This window comes from Plecotus auritus, assembly GCF_963455305.1.
Source record: "Plecotus auritus genome assembly, chromosome: 5".
Classification (NCBI taxonomy): Eukaryota; Metazoa; Chordata; class Mammalia; order Chiroptera; family Vespertilionidae; genus Plecotus; species Plecotus auritus.
The window spans coordinates 31,252,440-31,271,846 of NC_137776.1; the positions used below are offsets into that span (position 1 = coordinate 31,252,440).

General features: G+C 42.0%; 1 protein-coding gene across 1 annotated transcript in view; it reads right to left on the reverse strand.

Moving 5' to 3' along the window:
- The window catches only part of DNER (delta/notch like EGF repeat containing), a 256,070-nt gene that overhangs the window by 139,017 nt on the left and 97,646 nt on the right, over nucleotides 1-19,407 (reverse strand). The gene's annotated exons all lie outside the window — the stretch shown is intronic.

Below are 19,407 nucleotides of genomic sequence, written 5' to 3' on the forward strand. Positions count from 1 at the left end.
TCCTTTGCTGACCTCTGAATGGCCACTTGTTATTACCTGGTGATGCTACGCAACAATGAGAAATGAAACAATGTTTCTCCGGAGACCCTCCAGGGTTCAGAAGTGTTCTCCACACTTATTCCATTAGCATTTGCTTCTGTGATGACGGAAAGTTAGACTCTATCTGATGCTCCCCTGGCTTCTCAGGGCTGATCACAAAATAGAACTCAGGAAAATTCAGATCACAGAGAAATGGAACCCCGATTTCTCTTATAGAAATGGTTCATACATAATTCTGCATGGAAAAACGGCTACTCATTATGCTAATTACCCTCATCTAACAATGTCCAACAAACTCCTTCAGGAATATTAAGGGATTTTGAATTGAATAAAATGAAGCTCAAAAACACTGCATTGTCAATTCTCTGCTATCACTTAGCAATCCCTTCACAGAATATAAGAAAAGAGTAGGTGGAGGGGTATCTGAAGAGAATATTTAAACTGCAAATGATTTTAAATATCTAAAATCTTTATCGACTCAAAGTAAAACCCAAGTCCTTCCAGGTAGACAAAGCCCTCCCCGATCTGACACCTTCATACCCTGGTGTCCTCTCTTCCCACGTATGTTCCTTCTCCCTGGAACTGTCCCCACCCTGCTTTCTTTCTGTCCCTGGACTATGCCAAGGTCATTCCTGCCTCCGGGCCTTTGCACCTGCTATGCTCTCTTCCTGGAATGCTTTCCTCCCAGACGCTGCACGGCTCCCCACCGCATTTCACAAAGTGGAAATCCAGCTGTGGAGGTCACTACTGCCATTGGATCCCACTAATTTTGAACTATAAGCAGGAAATAACCAAACTATCAAAATGCATGAGGCAAAAATATCATAATTAATAGATTTGACTTTGGGGATACCCAATATTTAACAGGCAATCTTTTCTCAGCTGTAATTTCTAGCTTCTAATGATGGGGGAGAAGGGGAATGATTAAGACTTAGTAATTTCAGCTATAAAAAAAGAGAAAGGAGAAAGCCCTGGGGTTAATGGTTTTCTGCTTACAGCTACCCAACAGGCTCATTTATTCAATGTTGTACATTTGTTGCATCAGATTAATTCATCTACTTAAGGTAAATATTTTCACACCATAGAAGTGACCTGACATGCATTCCCCACACATTAAGTGAAGGGTTGGGGTAGGACACCCCAGGGCCTCCTCCATCCGTAGGATTTCAGATTCTGTTGATAGCCACTCAGGTTTCAGTGAAACAGTTTTTAGAAAGTCCAGAAAAGCACAGCGCTAACCTGAGACCACCCCCTCCCTCACTTATACCCGTGCTCAGTGGGCAGAGTCAGCCAGGGAAACAGAGGCATGTCTGCAGAGTCCGAACCCAGCACCGCCCAGGAGGACCTGTAGTCACAGATGGAACACATCACATGAGCCAGGCCGCACAGGTTACTGAGGGACGCAGGGATGCATGGCATTTATAGAGCAGTAAGCAGTAAGATGTAAACACAGAAGAGAAATAACTGAGGGGGATTTGTGTGGGGTCTGAAGAAATGAGTAGGATGGGCCACTGTTTTAGCAATTTTTCTGAGCAGCAAATCAATTCAGGAACTTTTTACTACAGAGTTTGATACAGATTTGGTATCATAGGAAGAAGTTACCTTGTTAAGCAAGGAACAAAAAAGCCATCAAGCAGGATTTCTCAGGGCACTCCTGACTCTTTGGGCTGGATTGTTCTTTGTTGGGAGGGCTGCCCTGTGCATTGTGGGTGTTTAGCAGCGTCCCTCATCTCTACTTGCCAGATGCCAGTAGAAGTCCTCCCTTCAACAATGACAGTTGTGAGAACCAAAATGGTCTGCAGACATTGCCAGTGCCCCTGAAGCAAAATCACCCCTTAACACCGTGGTCGGCAAACTGCGGCTGGCGAGCCACATGCGGCTCTTTGGCCCCTTGAGTGTGGCTCTTCCACAAAATACCACGGCCTGGGCGAGTCTATTTTGAAGAAGTGGCGTTAGAAGAAGTTTAAGTTTAAAAAATTTGGCTCTCAAAAGAAATTTCAATCGTTGTACTGTTGATATTTGGCTCTGTTGACTAATGAGTTTGCCGACCACTGCCTTAAAGGAACAGACTGATAATCTTCTTCTATCAAAATGTTTTAAAAATCCATCTGACTCCAGAAATGAAATAAAAAGGCAGCAACATGATGAAAGAAAAAATGGTACTGTATATTACAATGGATGAAATCCTTTATTATATCCATTCCTGGATGTCACTAACAGAGAGACACCTCTATAAAAATGGGCAAAGAAATAAACAAGCAACATGCAGAATGGTTTGCACACAATTGTGCTGTTTTTAATATTATTTTTAAATACATACATAAAACCATGTGTCTATTTGTGTGTATGTAAGCACACATATAAATTTTAAAAGCAGAATGGACCATGGTTTTAATAATTTGAGCAGTAGAATCAATTAAGGAACTTTTAAAAATACATATTCCCTAGCTCCAAGCTATTCATGGGTACTCTGAAGGTGTGAAACCCGTATCTTTCAGCATCCCTGGACTCTGATGCTCTGGTCCAAACACCAAAATTGAGTTTCTCAGTATAAATCAGGGATGGCAAACTCCAACCGCAGGCCAACTTCCAGCCTGCTTCTGTGAATAAAGTTTTCCTGGGATCTGGCCATGGCCCTCTGTGTAGGTTTTCACTGCACCACCTCAGCAGATGAAGAACAGCCACGGAGACTATCTGGCCCACAAAGCCACTAGAGTACGTATTATCCGGCCCTGGAGTTTTATCAGGCCCTGATCCAGACCATTCCGGCTATGGGTTCACAAAACGAAGAAACGGGTAGGTGGGCTCATCTGGGTAAACTTCAAAGACGACAAGTTAAAACAGGGGCTTGATCATGTCGATAGCAATTACTACTATTTCTTCTCCCCACCCAACTCCCTTACTGGGATGGCATATACTAAGTGATTACATCACAGAAAGGACTTTTCACAGTACAACTTGAGGCAGAGAAGGGACCCGCAGCACTTTGGATCATAATGATGTGCAGAAACGTGACAATAAATCTTGGCACTCTGAAAGGAATGCTTGTGTAGATAACACACTATGAAGTGAGATCTCTATAAAGGGTCACACTCCCACCTTTCCTTCACTGGAGGAAGTGTGGAAATTCTGTCCCTATTCTCCTACCCATGGACAGCTCACTCACTGCAGAGGCCAAATGTAGACAGAGGTGGAACCCTTCAGGGGAGTCGGAGGAAGAATCACACAGACCAAGGGGCCTTGAAATAGCAGGACTGCCTACTTACTGGTGTATGTGGAATTTAATGAACAAAATAAACGAACAAACAAAACAGAAACAGACTCATAGATACAGAGAACAGACTGACAGCTGTCAGAGGGGAAAGGGTTGGGGGGCGGGTGAAAAAGATGAAGAAATTAAGCAAAGAAACAAAAAACAACTCATAAACAGATAACAGTATGGTGATTACCAGAGGAAAAGGCCAGTTGGGGGAGGGTAAAGGGGAGATAAATGGTGATGGGAGGAGACTTCACTTGGGATGATGAACACACAATACAATATACAGATGATGTGTTATAAAATTATATCCCTGAAACCTATATAATTTTATTAACCAATGTTATCCCAATGATTTCAATTTAAAAAAATGTTACATGACTCGGCCATGTTTTCATGGTATAAGCTTAGGACCAGCTAGATGCACAACCAAAGATTTTCCTCTTATGAAGTGCTGGATCGACTGATAAGACTTGAAGGGATGCAGTTCTTCTCCAATATAACTTTTCCATTATCTGATATTTCCCCATTATCATTTCAGTTCTTAGAAAAAGTACTGAAGAGGCACTGAAAAGATCTTGGAGTCTCACTTTAGGTATTACTATCTACAAAACATTCTCTCTCGCTGTCTAAACTCCAGCTTCTTTATCTGTCACAATGCACAACTTTTCTTTCTGAAAGTGGTTATTAGAGTAAAAACGAAAGAAAAGAAATAGCAGGACTGTCTACATCTGCCAACTGGGAGGGGGACCACAGCACAGATGACTCCCGAATTTGGAGTTCAGGGTTTCGAGAAAAATAGTAATGAGCAATGGTTACCCTGAAGTGCTATGACACAGTAGAGAAATCTGGGGTCCCACTCCCATTTGTGGGTGATCTTGGCCAAGGCAAGGATGTTTCCTGGCACTCAGTCTCCTCAACTGTAAAAGGCAAGAATGGGACTAGGGAGCTCCAATGTCCTTTCTCTTCCTAATATTTGGTTTCTCAGTCCAAATAGAAGTTGCACTGGCTAGAAATTGTTCCTGCTAAAAAGCAAATGAACAATGTTGGGGTCCAACTATCACAGTGCTTTAATCTGAAAAAGGATATATTTCCTACTTTGTTCAATAATGATCCTAACTATATTCCAACTCCAACTGCTTACCCACTAGGAGTAAAGATATGAGGGAGGGGATAGCCACTACAGTGTTTATGCCAGTAGTAGACTGGGCCAAGAAATGCATCCCATGAATTGTTTTTTTTCCAAATCCAAATAATAATAAAAATGCTCATTCAGTTCACTGGATCAAGGACGCTATGTCATAGTGAAATCACATTCCCATGATTTAATATTTCTTCCCTTCTGTATTAGGGACCCTGGGTCTACTTGAAAATTATTCCAAGACTAATTTGGACAGTCATTTTCCCCTCAATTCTCAGTCAATTTTCTTAAAACCAGCCTGTCCTGATTTTTGTATGTGGGTTGCATCACATTTGTAAGTGGGCTAAAAGGAAATTACATGCAGAGTTCAAACTCTTGGCGATGAAATGAATCCATTAAAAATAAACATGTCCGATTATTTTTCTACTTTTTTATGGCATCTCTTTACATTTGGAAATTACCTTGAAATTACACTGCCTTTGCTTCAGTCTGGCTAACACAAACAGTCAATAGTCACACTGATGAATCTTTAAGCCCTGTTCAGTTGCAGATATATCAAGAATTGAATAACTTTTCTTCAAAAACCTGGCAAACCCTTTGTGTTCTGCTTTCTATATTCACTAAATTCCCAGAGATAACACTCAACTGCATTTACTGGCATAGGCACACCAGCCTCAGATAAAATGCTTTTCTTTCTTTTTTTCTTTTTGTCATTCAAAGACAAGTTTCTTGAATCAGAAATTTATAGAACAATTTCAATGCCAACATCCGTGTTTTGCCTCTCATCAGAGACACTCATACGCTCTTTACAAACCAACAATGCCATGAATACAGGAGATATGTCAACTCTTACTTTCCTGCCCACTCAGGAAAAGAAGCCTACACAAACTGGGGATTAAGGTTATACAGGCATCTCAACCGATGCAGGAAAAGTGTCTTATTAAATTCAACATCCATTTAGAGTGAAGACTTTTGGCAAATAGGAAGAGAAGTGACCTTCTTTAATCTGATAAAGAGTATCTAAAAATATATATTTTTTGAAGTCTACAGGAAATGGAATACTTATTAGTGAAATGTTGAAAAGTTTCTCACTGAAACTGAGAACAAAGCAAGGACGTTTGCATCACCACTTCCATTGAACACTGCACTACAGGTCCTAGCCCATGCAAGAAGACAGGAATGAAAAGAAGATATAAGGACTGAGTAGGGACAAAAACTGTCATGATTCACAGACTACATGGTTATGCATGCAAATAAATTATGAGAATATGGAATTTCAGCAATTTTGACACCGGTCAAAATTTCTTGAAAAAGACAAACAATTGCACCTCCATGTTTCAGAAACAAACAAAAAAATAAACATTTAAAAAAGTGTTGTCTGCAATATATCAAAGAAATCAAATATCTAGGAATAAATGAATTGAAAGAAGTATATGAACTCACCAAAAAGTTTGGTAAAATAGTAAAATAATAATGAGAGAAATTAAAGAAGACATATATAAATGGAGGAATTATAAAACTCAAAGATTCCAATTTCCCCAGAACTATTAACAGATTTAATGCAATTGCAACAAAAGTCACAAGAATTTTTTTTTCTTTTTTTTTTCAAATATATTTTATTGATTTTTTACAAAGAGGAAGGGAGAGGGAAGAGAGTTAGAAACATCGATGAGAGAGAGACATCGATCAGCTGCCTCCAGCACAGCCCCTACTGGGGATGTGCCCGCAACCAAGGTACATGCCCTTGACCGGAATCGAACCCGGGACCCTTCAGTCCGCAGGCCGACGCTCTATCCACTGAGCCAAACCTGTTAGGGCAAGAATTATTTTGTTGTTGTTTTTCTTCTTCTTCTTGAATAAAATGTCTCCAAATAGCCCAGATGCTCCTGAATAAGAACAATGTAGGAGGGCTTGCTCCATAAAGAATCGAGAATTTTAAAGCTACAGTAACTAGGACAATGGAAGAGAGAGTCAAGCACTAGAAAACTAGAATGGTCATATACCGTATAGACACTTCATTTCTGAAATAGAGCAGTGCAGTAAATACAGTCTTTTCAATAAATTGATATCCATGTGTGTGTGGATATTAAGCTTGACTCCTCCCTCACTCCATATATAAAAATGGAATTTTCTTTCTTAAAATAATTTTATTTTTAAAAATTATTAATCTCTATATCTAGCAATGATACAGTGAAGGAAGTACTCACAGGATCAGTATAACCTTTATGAAAAAGGTCTGGCAATGTATCTGGAAATACACAGATGAATGGCACAAGGCCAAAGATTAGTGATTAGTGGAGTAACAGATGAATAAACCCACTTATCACAGTGAGATCAGAGCCATGAAGTATGTATACAGATGCTATGAAAACAGAGAGTTAGGGCCCTGAACTTGCCAAGGTAATTCAGGAAGTTTTCCTATGTAAAGTAATTCGCAAAGATCAAGGAGGAGCTACCAAAGGACAGGAGAGCAGGAAAGGGAGCTCCTGCCAGAGAAAACAGCAAGTACAAAGACCCTGAGGTATTGAAGAGGGTGGTATATTGAATCTTACCTAATAATAGACAAACATGTAAATTGACTGTACCTCCGCTATGCCCACAGCCAATCAGAGTTAGTATGCAAATTAACCAAACAAAGATGGAGGATAATTATCATACGTAGGCGCCAGCGGCCTGGGTCCCGGGAACATCCTCAGCACCCAGGTCACTCCGAGGTAGGCCCCGTGTGGGCCCTGAGCAGCCTGGGAAGGGCCTGAGCCAGGGGGCCCCTGGGCAGGGCTGAGCCTGCAATCGGAGCCGAGGGGGGGACCCTGCCCAGGCCTAAAGCCTTGGACAGAGGCTTTAGGCCTGGGCAGGGGCAGAGCCGGCAATTGGAGGGAGCTGGGGGGCCCCTGCCCAGACCCCGAGGCTTTAGGCCTGGGCAGGGGCGGAGCCGGCAATCGGAGGGGGCAAGGGCTGAGCTGGTGATTGGAGGGAGCTGGAGGGCCCCTGCCCAGGCTTAAAGCCTTGGCCAGAGGCTTTAGGCCTGGGCAGGGGCCGAGCCAGCAATAGGTGTGAACTACAGAGGAAACACCTTTTCTGACCACTCATTGGCTAAGCTCCCTGTATGCCACTGGTAATATTCTTAGTAACTTGGGTAATAAGAATCCAAAAAGGTGATCTAGGGTTTTTCCACCACACTCCTAGAGAATAAAACGAAGGTCCGCTGCTGGAGGGCTAAGAAATGTCATATCCTGCCCTAGCCGGTTTGGCTCAGTGGATAACCCTCGGCCTGCCGACTGCAGGGTCCAGGTTCAATTCTGATCAAGGGCATGTACCTAGGTTTCAGGCTCCTCCCTGGCTGGGGCCCAGGTCAGGGCTCATGCAGGAGGCAACCAATCAAAGTGTTCCTCTCACTTTGATATTTCTCTCTGTCTTTCCCTTTCTCTTCCACATTCTCTAAAAACCAATGGAAACATATCCTCAGGTGAGGATAAAAAAAAAAAAAAGAAATGTCATATCCTATGAAAGACACATCTTGAAAATGCCTAAAGAAAGTTGTCATTTTTTCATGGTGAAGGGACTGGAGTCTGTGTTGATGAAAACACCTTGGTGGCTGCGGTGACTGGCAGTGGCAGCAGCAGCAGGGTGATGGGCTGGTGCCTTCCCCTGATCAGCCTGGTCCTCCCACAAAGGGAGGCCAGACTGTGACTTAGGCCTGCTTCCCATCAGTAGGACATCCCCTGAGGGCTCCCAGTATGTGAGAGGGGGCAGGCTGGGCTGAGGGATTCCCCCACCCCAGTGCATGAATTTTGTGCACCAGGCCCCTAGTTATAGAGTTCTACTTAACTAGCAAATGGGCCACATGTCAGGGAGTTTTAAAAGTAGATTTGATGAAACAGTTGAAGATTGGTTCATAGCACGTGCTGCTAAAGAGTTTGACTTTGGCTCTGAAAGCAAGTCAATAATGAAATGTAAGCAGGAATATGACAGATGAAACATTTTAGAGACAGACCCCTAGCAACAATGAGATATATTAGGAAACCACTGGAATTATCCAGGTGAAGAATGATTGGACCATATCTAAAGTTGGGTCAACAAAGACAGAAATGTGAAGGCAGGCTGGAGAGTCATAGGATTGGGACACTTACTGATTATATGGGTAAGGTGAAAAAGTTGCTGTGCCTGGTAACTCCTGGGTTTTTGACTTGGACAACCAGGTAAATAAATGGTAGGGTCACTCATTGAAATACGGGATTCAGAAAGAAAAACAAGTTGAGAAGGGGCAGGAAGCCATGGTTTTTTATTTAGGGCAGGAAGACTTTAGGTATCTAAGAAACACTGAATTGGCAATGTCCTTAAGTCATTGTAAACACAGATCTGGCGCTCAGGGGAAATGAATGAGCTGGGCTCCTGCTTTGAAAATCACCAGTGTATTGGGGGACGGGGGCCAGAAGGGTGACCATGCATATATACAAGATCATTGGGGCCGAGGCATGAGAGAGGTTGGGAGGGGTCAGCTGGAGGGGTTAGGAAACATGAGCACGGAGGAGAAAAAGGATTTAGGAAAGAGATAAAACATGTTGAGGGCCATAAGCACCAGGGCCCTTATATGCCCTGACTCATTTGCTCTTACCAACCCTGTCCCATAAAGATGACCCTAACTTTATCCAAAAGGAACTAAGGCTCAGGAAGGGTAAGTAGCTGATCCACTGTCTCATGTGGCAGAAATATGAACCCAAGACTGAGTGACTCCTTTACTTTTTTCCACAAAGCCTCTTCTTTTATGTCATGAGGTCAAAAAGTGGTTTCTGGGAGGAGAGTAGCTCTCTGCCATTGGCTACCAGAGAAAAGAAACCCAATTACTGGAGAGTGGATCCAGATTTGGCACTGGTCACCCAGACCTGGGCAATTTGTGCAGCTTGGGGGTCCGGCCATCTTCCAGAGGGTTAGGAAGCATCAGAGATGACACTCAGGACACAGTGGGAGTGGAGAACCCTGGGTTCAGTCAGCTGTGGGGGCCTCAGGTTCAACAGACCCTAAACCCTGGGTGGCTCATCGGGCCTTTGAAAGAACCTGGACCAAGCTCACTCAGCTTAGTAAGAGAAGGTGTCTGCCCAGAGAGCCCCCGTTTCTGGTTTTGTGCAAGGTTCTAGCGTTGCACACGTGGAATCCGAGAGGCCTGAAGATAGGTCTAGGATAATGGAGCCCACGGGAATATGGAACCTTAGAAGGCTCTGCAAGGTAAAGAGCTGGAAAAGCCAGATTTTCTTCTGCCCTCACTCAGGCCCCCCACCCTGGGTAACCAAGGCTTTTAGAGCAAGTATCTACTCTATGAACCACATGCTAACCAAGTTTCAGGGCCAAGTTTGAGCAAATGGAGCTACTCTGCCCAGACAACAGGAGAGGGCAGCATACACAGGCTGCCCGAGGTGCCCAGACCAGGAGAGCAGAGGCAAAGGGGCGCGGGGGCTCGGTGCAGGCTGCCACACAGCAGGGAGAGGAGGTGGAGAGGTGGCATCTGTCCTGAGAAGAGCTAGTTCATTAACGTCTTCAAAGCTGGGGCTGAAACTGTCCACACATGTGAAAGCTGGGGCTGCACCTTTCTGGGTAACATTTCCCACCAGTCAAATTAAAAAGGGCATTTTTTGTTTATGTCCTTTAAAAAAAACAACTTTTCTAGGAAATGTCTGCCATCTGCCAACTCTGGAACTAGCAACACAATCTAAGTGAGGTTGGCAGGTAACTGCCCTGGTGAAGATTGTCAAGAGCAGCACCCACTACACCCCTATTTTGAGAGTTTTCTGCACCTAGAGGCCCCTCTCCTGGCAGCAATGATGAAACTTAACTTGCCTTTGCTCAAAAGTCACCTCGGAGGAGAAAAATGGCGGCGGAATAGACAGACGTGTTCCGAGCCTTGTCCCGGAGCAGAAAGAAAGAACAGCTGAGGGTCGCACTAGGAGTGTTTGTTGGCAAGTTGGGGGGCAGCTGAACTCCAGAAGAAGGTGGGAGACTGCTAGACGGGGTTCCCCTGACCTGGCAGCTCCCACTGCGGCTGGGTCCCCTCCCGGAGCTGCAGGCTTGGACGCGGAGTCGCCGCCATCTGGAACCGGAAAGTGGAGCTTATCGGAAGCCTGAGAATCCACAACGGCGGCACCCACGGAACAGCTGCGAGCCCCAGAACAACGCTCCCCAATTGGCGCAAACACACGGGTTCAGAGGAGCTCTACACTCCACCACGGAAAGGTCAGATTTCGCCTAGGATAAGGTGAGGTCTCTGGTCCCAGCGCGAGAGAGGAACGCGCATTTTGCGGGAGCTGGAGGACCAGGGAAGTCTGTGCCTAGAAAAATCGGTGGCTGCTGGGGCTGGCGTGATCTGTGAATGTGGAAGGGGGTCCTCAGAGCTGCTAACAGAAGGGCTCTCTAAAAAGCAACCCATTTTGATCTGAAGTGCAGGGACACCCTAAGAATTTCAGGGGTGTGCTAGACTTACGCGCAGCCACGGAGTGCGCACACTTGGGCTTTTTCCTCTTGAAATTCTTGCTTCTGATTACTAAGCCCAATTCATAGGATCACCCAGTTGGGGACACCCTGGGAGACTGCAGGGGAAAGTTGTTTTTCTGGAACCTGGGGATCGGAGCGGGGAGTGACCATCGGAGAGCCAGCTCTGAGGCAGCCCACTCCCACAAACCGGGGAAAGAAGGCTCTAACACTCCCTAGAGAGGCCATAGATAAACCTGGAAGTCAATCCAGAAACACTGCCACCCAGGGGCTGAATCACAAATTGACTCTTGTGTAATCAAAAATAAAGGAATACGAATTAAGACACACCGCCTGCTTAAAATCAGGACTGGCTTACATCACTGAAGAGCAGTGGAACGCAGGGAACTGCAATACTGTCCGGACTGAGAAACAGGCGTGCCAAACAGAACAACAGAGGAAGTGAATGACCTTCACTACTCCACATTTTATTATTATTTTTTATTTTTTTATTTTCATTTTTTGCATCTTTTACTCAAGAAACTAATTTTTTTCCTCAATTGATTTTACCTTTTTAATTATTACATTTTTATTTTCAATCCGTATTATTACTACTGCTATTTTATCTTTTTTTTTTTTTTAAGTGTCATTTTATTTTCTCTTCATTTTGTTTTGGGATTAATGTTCTACATTCTATTTTTATCTTTCCTTTAGCATCATTTTACTCTATCTCAAATCTACCTTTATGCCATCACTCTCTTCCTCACTTTTCCCTTTTCAGTGTCCTGTTTATCTTACCCCTTTCCTGCTTTAGATTTTCCCTATACTTTCTGTTTACCCCCTTTTAAAATTTCACCCTACTTATATATCTAATCTCCAATCCCCTGCTCCAAGTCCATACACACCTCTCTCTTCGCTGTCTTAACTATCCAAAAAATTGTTTTTCTCTCTGTCCTTTTGTTGTTGTTCGTTTGAATGTAGATTATATCGAATTTTTATGCTTTTTTGTGAGATTGTTTTGCTTATTCTTCTTTTGTTTATTTTTTTGTTTGTTTAGTGCTTCTGTTTTCCCTTGCCTCACTCAATATTAGTTGGTGTTGTAGTTTGTATTAATCCCCAGGTACTTGTTGCTGGCATTTGCTGGGATAAGTGATTGTTCTATTGGAGTTTTATCCCCAATATATATAGTCTGTTTCCCTTTCTCTCTTAGTCTCTTTCTTGTCTCTCTTACTTTTTTTTCTTCTTTTTTTCCCTTTTCCCAATTTCATTTTGACACCCCTTTTTTTCTTCTTCTTCTTTCTTTCTTTTTCCTCTTCTTATTTCTCTACTATCCCCTAATTTGCCTTTCTCTCTCTGGTGGTCACCTTTATTGGAGGTTATTAATATCGTGAATACATTTCTGTTCAGTGCCTTGTGTGTTGTACCTGGTAGTGCTGTATTTTGTGCCTTTAAATCGATGCAGGAGAGAGAGAACTACATAACCAGACACCCAGAGAAGAGAGACCATGGGGAGACAAAGACACAGCCCGCATATGAAAGAAAAGCAGGCATCACCAGAAAAGGAAGTAAACGAAATGGAAGCAAGCAACCTTCCAGAAAAAGAATTCAGAGAAATGGTCATAAGGTGGCTGAAAAGAATGGAAGACAAATTTGACAATATGAGCAAGAACCAAGAGGAAATGAAGAAGAACCAAGAAGAAATGAAAAATGACATCGCTGCTGTAAAGAACTCAATAGAAAGCATCAAGAGTAGACTAGAAGAAGCAGAGGACCGCATCAGTGAGCTAGAAGACAAGATGGGAAAAAATACCCAAGTAGAGCAACTTCTAGAAAAAAAAATTAAAAGGCAGGAGGAGAGCCTAAGGGAACTTTGGGACAACACGAAACAAAACAACATCCGCATAATAGGGGTTCCAGAAGGAAAGGAAGCTGAGCAAGGAATAGAAAACCTCTTTGAAGAAATAATGACAGAAAATTTCCCTGATATAGAGAAGAAAAAACCCACACAAATCCAAGAAGCTCACAGAGTCCCAAGCAAAATGAACCCCAAAAGACCGACGCCAAGGCACATTATAATTAAATTGGCAAACACCAACGACAAAGTAAGAATCTTAAAAGCGGCCAGAGAGAGACAGAAAGTTACATACAAAGGAACCCCCATCAGACTAGCAACTGATTTCTCAACAGAAACTCATCAGGCCAGAAGGGAATGGAATGAAATATACAAAGTCATGCAAAGGAAGGGTCTGAATCCAAGAATACTGTACCCAGCAAGGCTGTCAATCAAAATTGAAGGTGAAATCAGGAGCTTCACAGACAAAAAAGGACTAAGGGAATTTATTACCACCAAACCAGCAATGCAAGAAATGCTAAAGGGTCTGCTGTAAAAAAAAAAAAGAAATAGGAAGCGAAGAAGGAACACAGGTGTAAAGAATAGGAATGGCGACAAACAAGTACCTATCAATAATAACTTTAAATGTAAACGGATTAAATGCCCCAATCAAAAGACATAGGGTAATGGATTGGATAAGAAAACATGACCCATATATCTGCTGTCTACAAGAAACCCACCTCAGAAAAAAAGACGCACACAGACTGAGGGTGAAGGGATGGAAAAAGGTTTTCCAGGCAAATGGAACTGAAAAAAAAGCTGGGGTAGCAATACTTATATCTGACAAATTAGATCTCAAACTGAAGGACATAACAAGAGATAAGGAAGGCCACTTCATAATACTAAAGGGAGCAATCCAACAAGAAGAAATAACTCTGGTAAACATATATGCACCCAATACAGGAGCACCCAAATACATAAAAAAAACTCCTGGAGGATATCAAGGGAGAGATTGACAGCAATACAATCATAGTAGGAGACTTCAATACCCCACTATCACCATTGGACAAATCCTCTAAACAAAAAATCAGCAAAGAAACATCAATCCTAAATGACTCACTAGACCAGATGGAATTAATTGACATCTTCAGAACATTTCACCCCAAAGCCACAGAATATACATTCTTCTCAAGTGCACATGGGTCATTTTCAAAGATAGACCATATGTTGGGACATAGGCAAAGTCTCTTCAAATTCAAGAAGATAGAAATCATATCAAGCATCTTCTCAGACCACAGTGGCATAAAACTGGAAATCAACTACAATAAAAACAACCCAAAGAAATCAAACACATGGAGACTAAACAGCATGCTATTAAACCATGACTGGGTTACCAGAGAAATCAAAGAAGAAATAAAAAACATCATGACAACAAATGACAATGAAAACACTACAATCCAAAATCTATGGGACACAGCGAAAGCAGTCTTGAGAGGGAAGTTCATAGCTCTACAAGCCTACTGCAAAAAACAAGAAACAGGGGTAATAAATTACCTAACCCAACAACTCAAAGAGTTAGAAAAAGAGCAACAAGAAAAGCCCAGTGTAAGCAGAAGGAAGGAAATAATAAAGATCAGAGCACAGATAAACGACATAGAGACCAAAGAAACAATACAAAAGATCAACAAAACCAAGAGCTGGTTCTTTGAAAGGATAAACAAGATTGATGAACCTCTAGCCAGGCTCACCAAGAAGCAAAGAGAGAGGACCCAAATAAACAAAATCAGAAATGAAAGAGGTGAAATAACAACAGATCCCGCCGAAATACAAAGGATTGTTAAAAAATACTACGAACAACTCTATTCCAACAAACTGGACAACCTGGAGGAAATGGACATATTCCTAGAAAAATATAACCTTCCAAAACTCAGTCAGGAAGAATCTAAACAGCTCAATATGCCAGTAACTATGGAAGAAATTGAAGCAGTCATCAAAGAGCTTCTAGCAAACAAAAGCCCGGGGCCAGACGGCTTCACAGGAGAGTTTTACCAAACATTCAAGGAAGAACTAAAACCTATCCTCCTCAGACTATTCCAAAAAATTCAAGAGGAAGGAACACTTCCAAGCTCCTTCTATGAAGCCAGCATCACCCTAATACCAAAACCAGATAAAGACAACACAATGAAAGAGAATTACAGGCCAATATCCCTCATGAATGTAGATGCCAAAATCCTCAACAAAATTCTAGCAAATCGGATCCAGCAGTACATCAGAAAGATCATACACCATGACCAAGTAGGGTTTATCCCAGGAATGCAAGGATGGTTCAATATCCGAAAATCAATAAATGTGATACATCACATAAACAAATTGAAAGATAAAAATCACAGTCATATCAATTGATGCAGAAAAAGCATTTGACAAAATCCAACACCCTTTCTTGATAAAAACTCTCAACAAGGTGGGAATAGAAGGATCATACCTCAACATCATAAAAGCTATATATGATAAACCCACAGCTAACATCATACTCAATGGGCAAAAACTAAAACCATTTCCCCTAAGAACAGGAACAAGACAGGGATGCCCACTCTCACCACTCCTGTTTGACATAGTACTGGAAGTATTAGCCATTGCAATTAGACAAGAAGAAGAAATAAAAGGCATCCAAATTGGAAAAGAAGAAGTAAAGCTGTCCCTATTTGCAGATGACATGATATTGTACATAAAAAACCCGAAAGACTCTATCAAAAAACTAACAGACTTAATAAATGAATTCGGCAAGGTAGCAGGATACAAAATTAACGCCAAGAAATCTATGGCATTTCTATACACCAACAGTGAACTTACAGAAAGAGAGACTAAAAAAGCAATCCCATTTTCCATCGCACCAAAAAAATTAAGATACTTAGGAATAAACCTAACCAAGGAGGTAAAAGACCTATATGCGGAAAACTACAGGACACTGAAAAAAGAGATAGAGGAAGATGTAAACAGATGGAAGAACATACCATGTTCATGGATTGGTAGAATCAACATCATCAAAATGTCCATACTACCCAAAGCAATCTATAGATTCAATGCACTCCCCATTAAAATACCAACAGCATATTTCACAGACCTAGAAAGAACTCTCCAAAAATTCATCTGGAATAAAAAAAGACCCCGAATAGCCACAGCAATCCTGAGAAAAAAGAATAAAGTAGGAGGGATCTCAATACCAGATTTCAAGCTGTATTACAAAGCCACTGTTCTCAAAACAGCCTGGTACTGGCACAAGAACAGACATATAGATCAATGGAATAGAATAGAGAATCCAGATATCGACCCAAACCAATATGCGCAATTAATATTTGACAAAGGAGGCATGAGCATACAATGGAGTCAAGACAGTCTCTTCAATAAATGGTGTTGGGAAAATTGGACAGATACATGCAAAAAAATGAAACTAGATCACCAACTTACACCATACACAAAAATAAACTCAAAATGGATACAGGACTTAAATATAAGACGGGAAACCATAAAAATACTAGAGGAATCCACAGGCAGCAAAATCTCAGACATATGCCAAAAGAACTTTTTCAGTGATACTGCCCCTAGGGCAATGGAAGCCAAAGAGAAAATAAACAAATGGGACTACATCAAAATAAAAAGCTTTTGCACAGCAAAAGAAACCATCAACAAAACAACAAGAAACCCCACTGTATGGGAGAACATATTTGCAAATGGTATCACTGATAAAGGTTTAATTTCCAACATCTACAGGCAGCTTATACAACTTAATAAAAGGAAGATAAATGATCCAATAAAAAAATGGGCAATGGACCTAAATAGAATCTTTTCGAAAGAAGACAGAAGGAAGGCCAAGAGACACATGAAAACATGCTCAAAGTCACTTATTATCCGAGAGATGCAAATCAAAACGACAATGCGATACCATCTCACACCTGTCAGAATGGCTATCATCAACAAATCAACAAACGACAAGTGTTGGCGAGGATGCGGAGAAAAAGGAACCCTTGTGCACTGCTGGTGGGAATGCAGACTGGTGCAGCCACTGTGGAGAACAGTATGGAGTTTCCTCAAAAAACTGAAAATGGAACTCCCATTTGACCCAGTAATCCCACTCCTAGGAATATATCCTAAGAAACCAGAAACACCAATCAGAAAGGATATATGCACCCCTATGTTCATAGCAGCACAATTTACAATAGCTAAGATTTGGAAACAGCCTAGGTGCCCATCAGCAGATGACTGGATCAGAAAACTATGGTACATCTACACAATGGAATACTATGCTGCCATAAAAAAGAAGGAATTACTACCATTTGTAGACACCTGGATGGAATTAGAGAACATTATGCTAAGTGAAATAAGCCAGTCAATGAAAGAAAAATACCACATGATCTCACTCATTTAGGGATAATGAAAAACATTATAAACTGATGAACAAAAAGATAGTTACAGAGGCAGTAAAGCATCAAACAGAGTGTCTAATTACAGCGGTAAGGTTAGGGAGAGGTGGGGGAAATAAGAGATCAACTGAAGGACTTGTATGCATGCATATAAGAGTAACCAACGGATGCAAAACATTGGGGGGTGAGGGCAGGTATGGGAGTGGGGTGGGAGGGGGCAATGGTAAGATATGTACACATATAATACCTTAATAAAAATTTGAAAAAAAAAAAAAAAGTCACCTCAAAGTTCCTTCCTGACTTTTCTCCCAGAGGTGGAGCAGTAGGCAGATTCCACAGACTTTTTCAAAGCCCAACAGAGGCCCACAGGAGGCCAAGGAAGCCAGGGAAGCCAGCGGAACCCAAATACAGTGGCCTCTGCATATTCTAATGGATTTGGCCTCCATCCTAGAAGCTTTGGGACACCAACCAAACATGTTAAATCAGGGTAGGGACTCCCACTTTCAGAAGAGCTTTCCACTCTTGTTGGGGACACCAAACGTAATCTCCAAATATAAAAATGTGTTGATTTCTTTATTATTTAAAATAGGTGGAAATGACACTGGTGTGAGGCAGCAGGAAGCTGCAAAAATAGGCACAGAGTTGGCACTCGATTGTTTATTGTCTGAAACAGGGAAAGGACATCGCTTCCTTTCAGACTGTTCTTCATTCTCTGCTCCGAGCATTTCCCAGGCATGGTGCTCTGTATCAGCCAGGCTTGGTAGCCCAGGATCCTTAAGAAAAGTTGGGCAAGGGCTCTACAGGTGCCATGAAAGGAGGTGAAGGCAGAGAAACCAGGGCCACTGTCCTCAGGAAAGACTGCTGCTCTAAGCTGGAAAGCGCTTCATGTGCTGGTGTACCTGCATGGCCTCCGAACTTCTTTGCTGTGTTTTTCTCTCTGCAGGCACAAAATTTCCCCTGCCCTCTTTTCAGCTTTTCTAACCTTAAGTGGAAACAGCTGCTCTAATTTTAATACCCATGTGCTCCCAGAAATGAGGACAAGAATCAGTGAGTCGATGGAGAATCTAAAATCTTCATGTTGTCCAACCTCATTTACCTAGAGGTGAGCCTTCTAGAACCAGCCAGCTTCATGTAGACCACTTCACTAAGAAAAAAAGAAGAAAAAAAGCTAAAAAGTACAATTCAAGCCACCAAACGAGCAGGCTCTGGATATCCAGCCGCAATTGCTGTTTCTTAATCAACAAAAGCCAAAGGCCTCCAATTGCACACATGCTGAGATTAGTCATCTCCATGCATGGCAGGAAAGAGGCTCTCTGATTGGCTAACAATGTCTAGGAAAAGACCAGGTATTGCTCCACAAGGTAGCTGACTGGACTTTTAAAAAATTATAAAAGACAGAAGGAACAAAGGAAAAAATAAACAATAAAGGAATAGAAAAACAGGACTGAACGTGGAGGAGGTCATTTTAAGACCCTGCCACCTATAAAGAACCACAGGGTATGAAGCACAGAAACAAGAATGGTCAGCAACAGAGACTACAGTCTCTGCCGTCTGGGGGTTAAGACAGAGAGTGGAGAGAGGAGGGATGGAAGACCATCCCACCTTAATTTTGCAGCCCTGTGGACACAAGACAGCTCTATAGGGAAGCAGAAGCAAGAACATTCTGGCTGCACTAAGACACAGAGGGGCTTCCTGCCCCATGATTAGCTTAACCTTAAGTCAGTAGGGAGCTGCTGCCTGGATTACTGTGTCTACAAAACAGTACAACAAAGGTACTGTAGCTTGAAGATACTCTACAATACTGATCATCCACATTTTCTCTTTAAAAACACAAATACTTAGCATTTCCAATTAAGACATGGAATTAGAACGGTGGAAAAATTATCGGTAAAGCATAACCATGTAGAATTAAGGGTTTTCAGGACACTAATTTTTGAGGACAGAGCATCCTCTGATCTGTTTTAGAAGGTTGATGAAACCAATCACATTTAGTATTGCTCGCCAAGTTGGAGTCTGTGAATTAACTTTGTGTATAAAGATTATAGACACCATAACTTTTCTTGCATGTGTAAATGCTGTAGGCAGGCAGAAAATAAAAGCTTTATTGAAGGAAAATTTCATTATTCAGGACTTTAATTATAACACATTGAACTGATGAACAGGCCCTTCTCCAGCTAAAACCATGAACAATTTTAGGTAAAATAGAAAATGCTTTGTTCAAAAGTGAGCTTTAAAATGGGGTGAGGGAGCCCAGCCGGTGTGT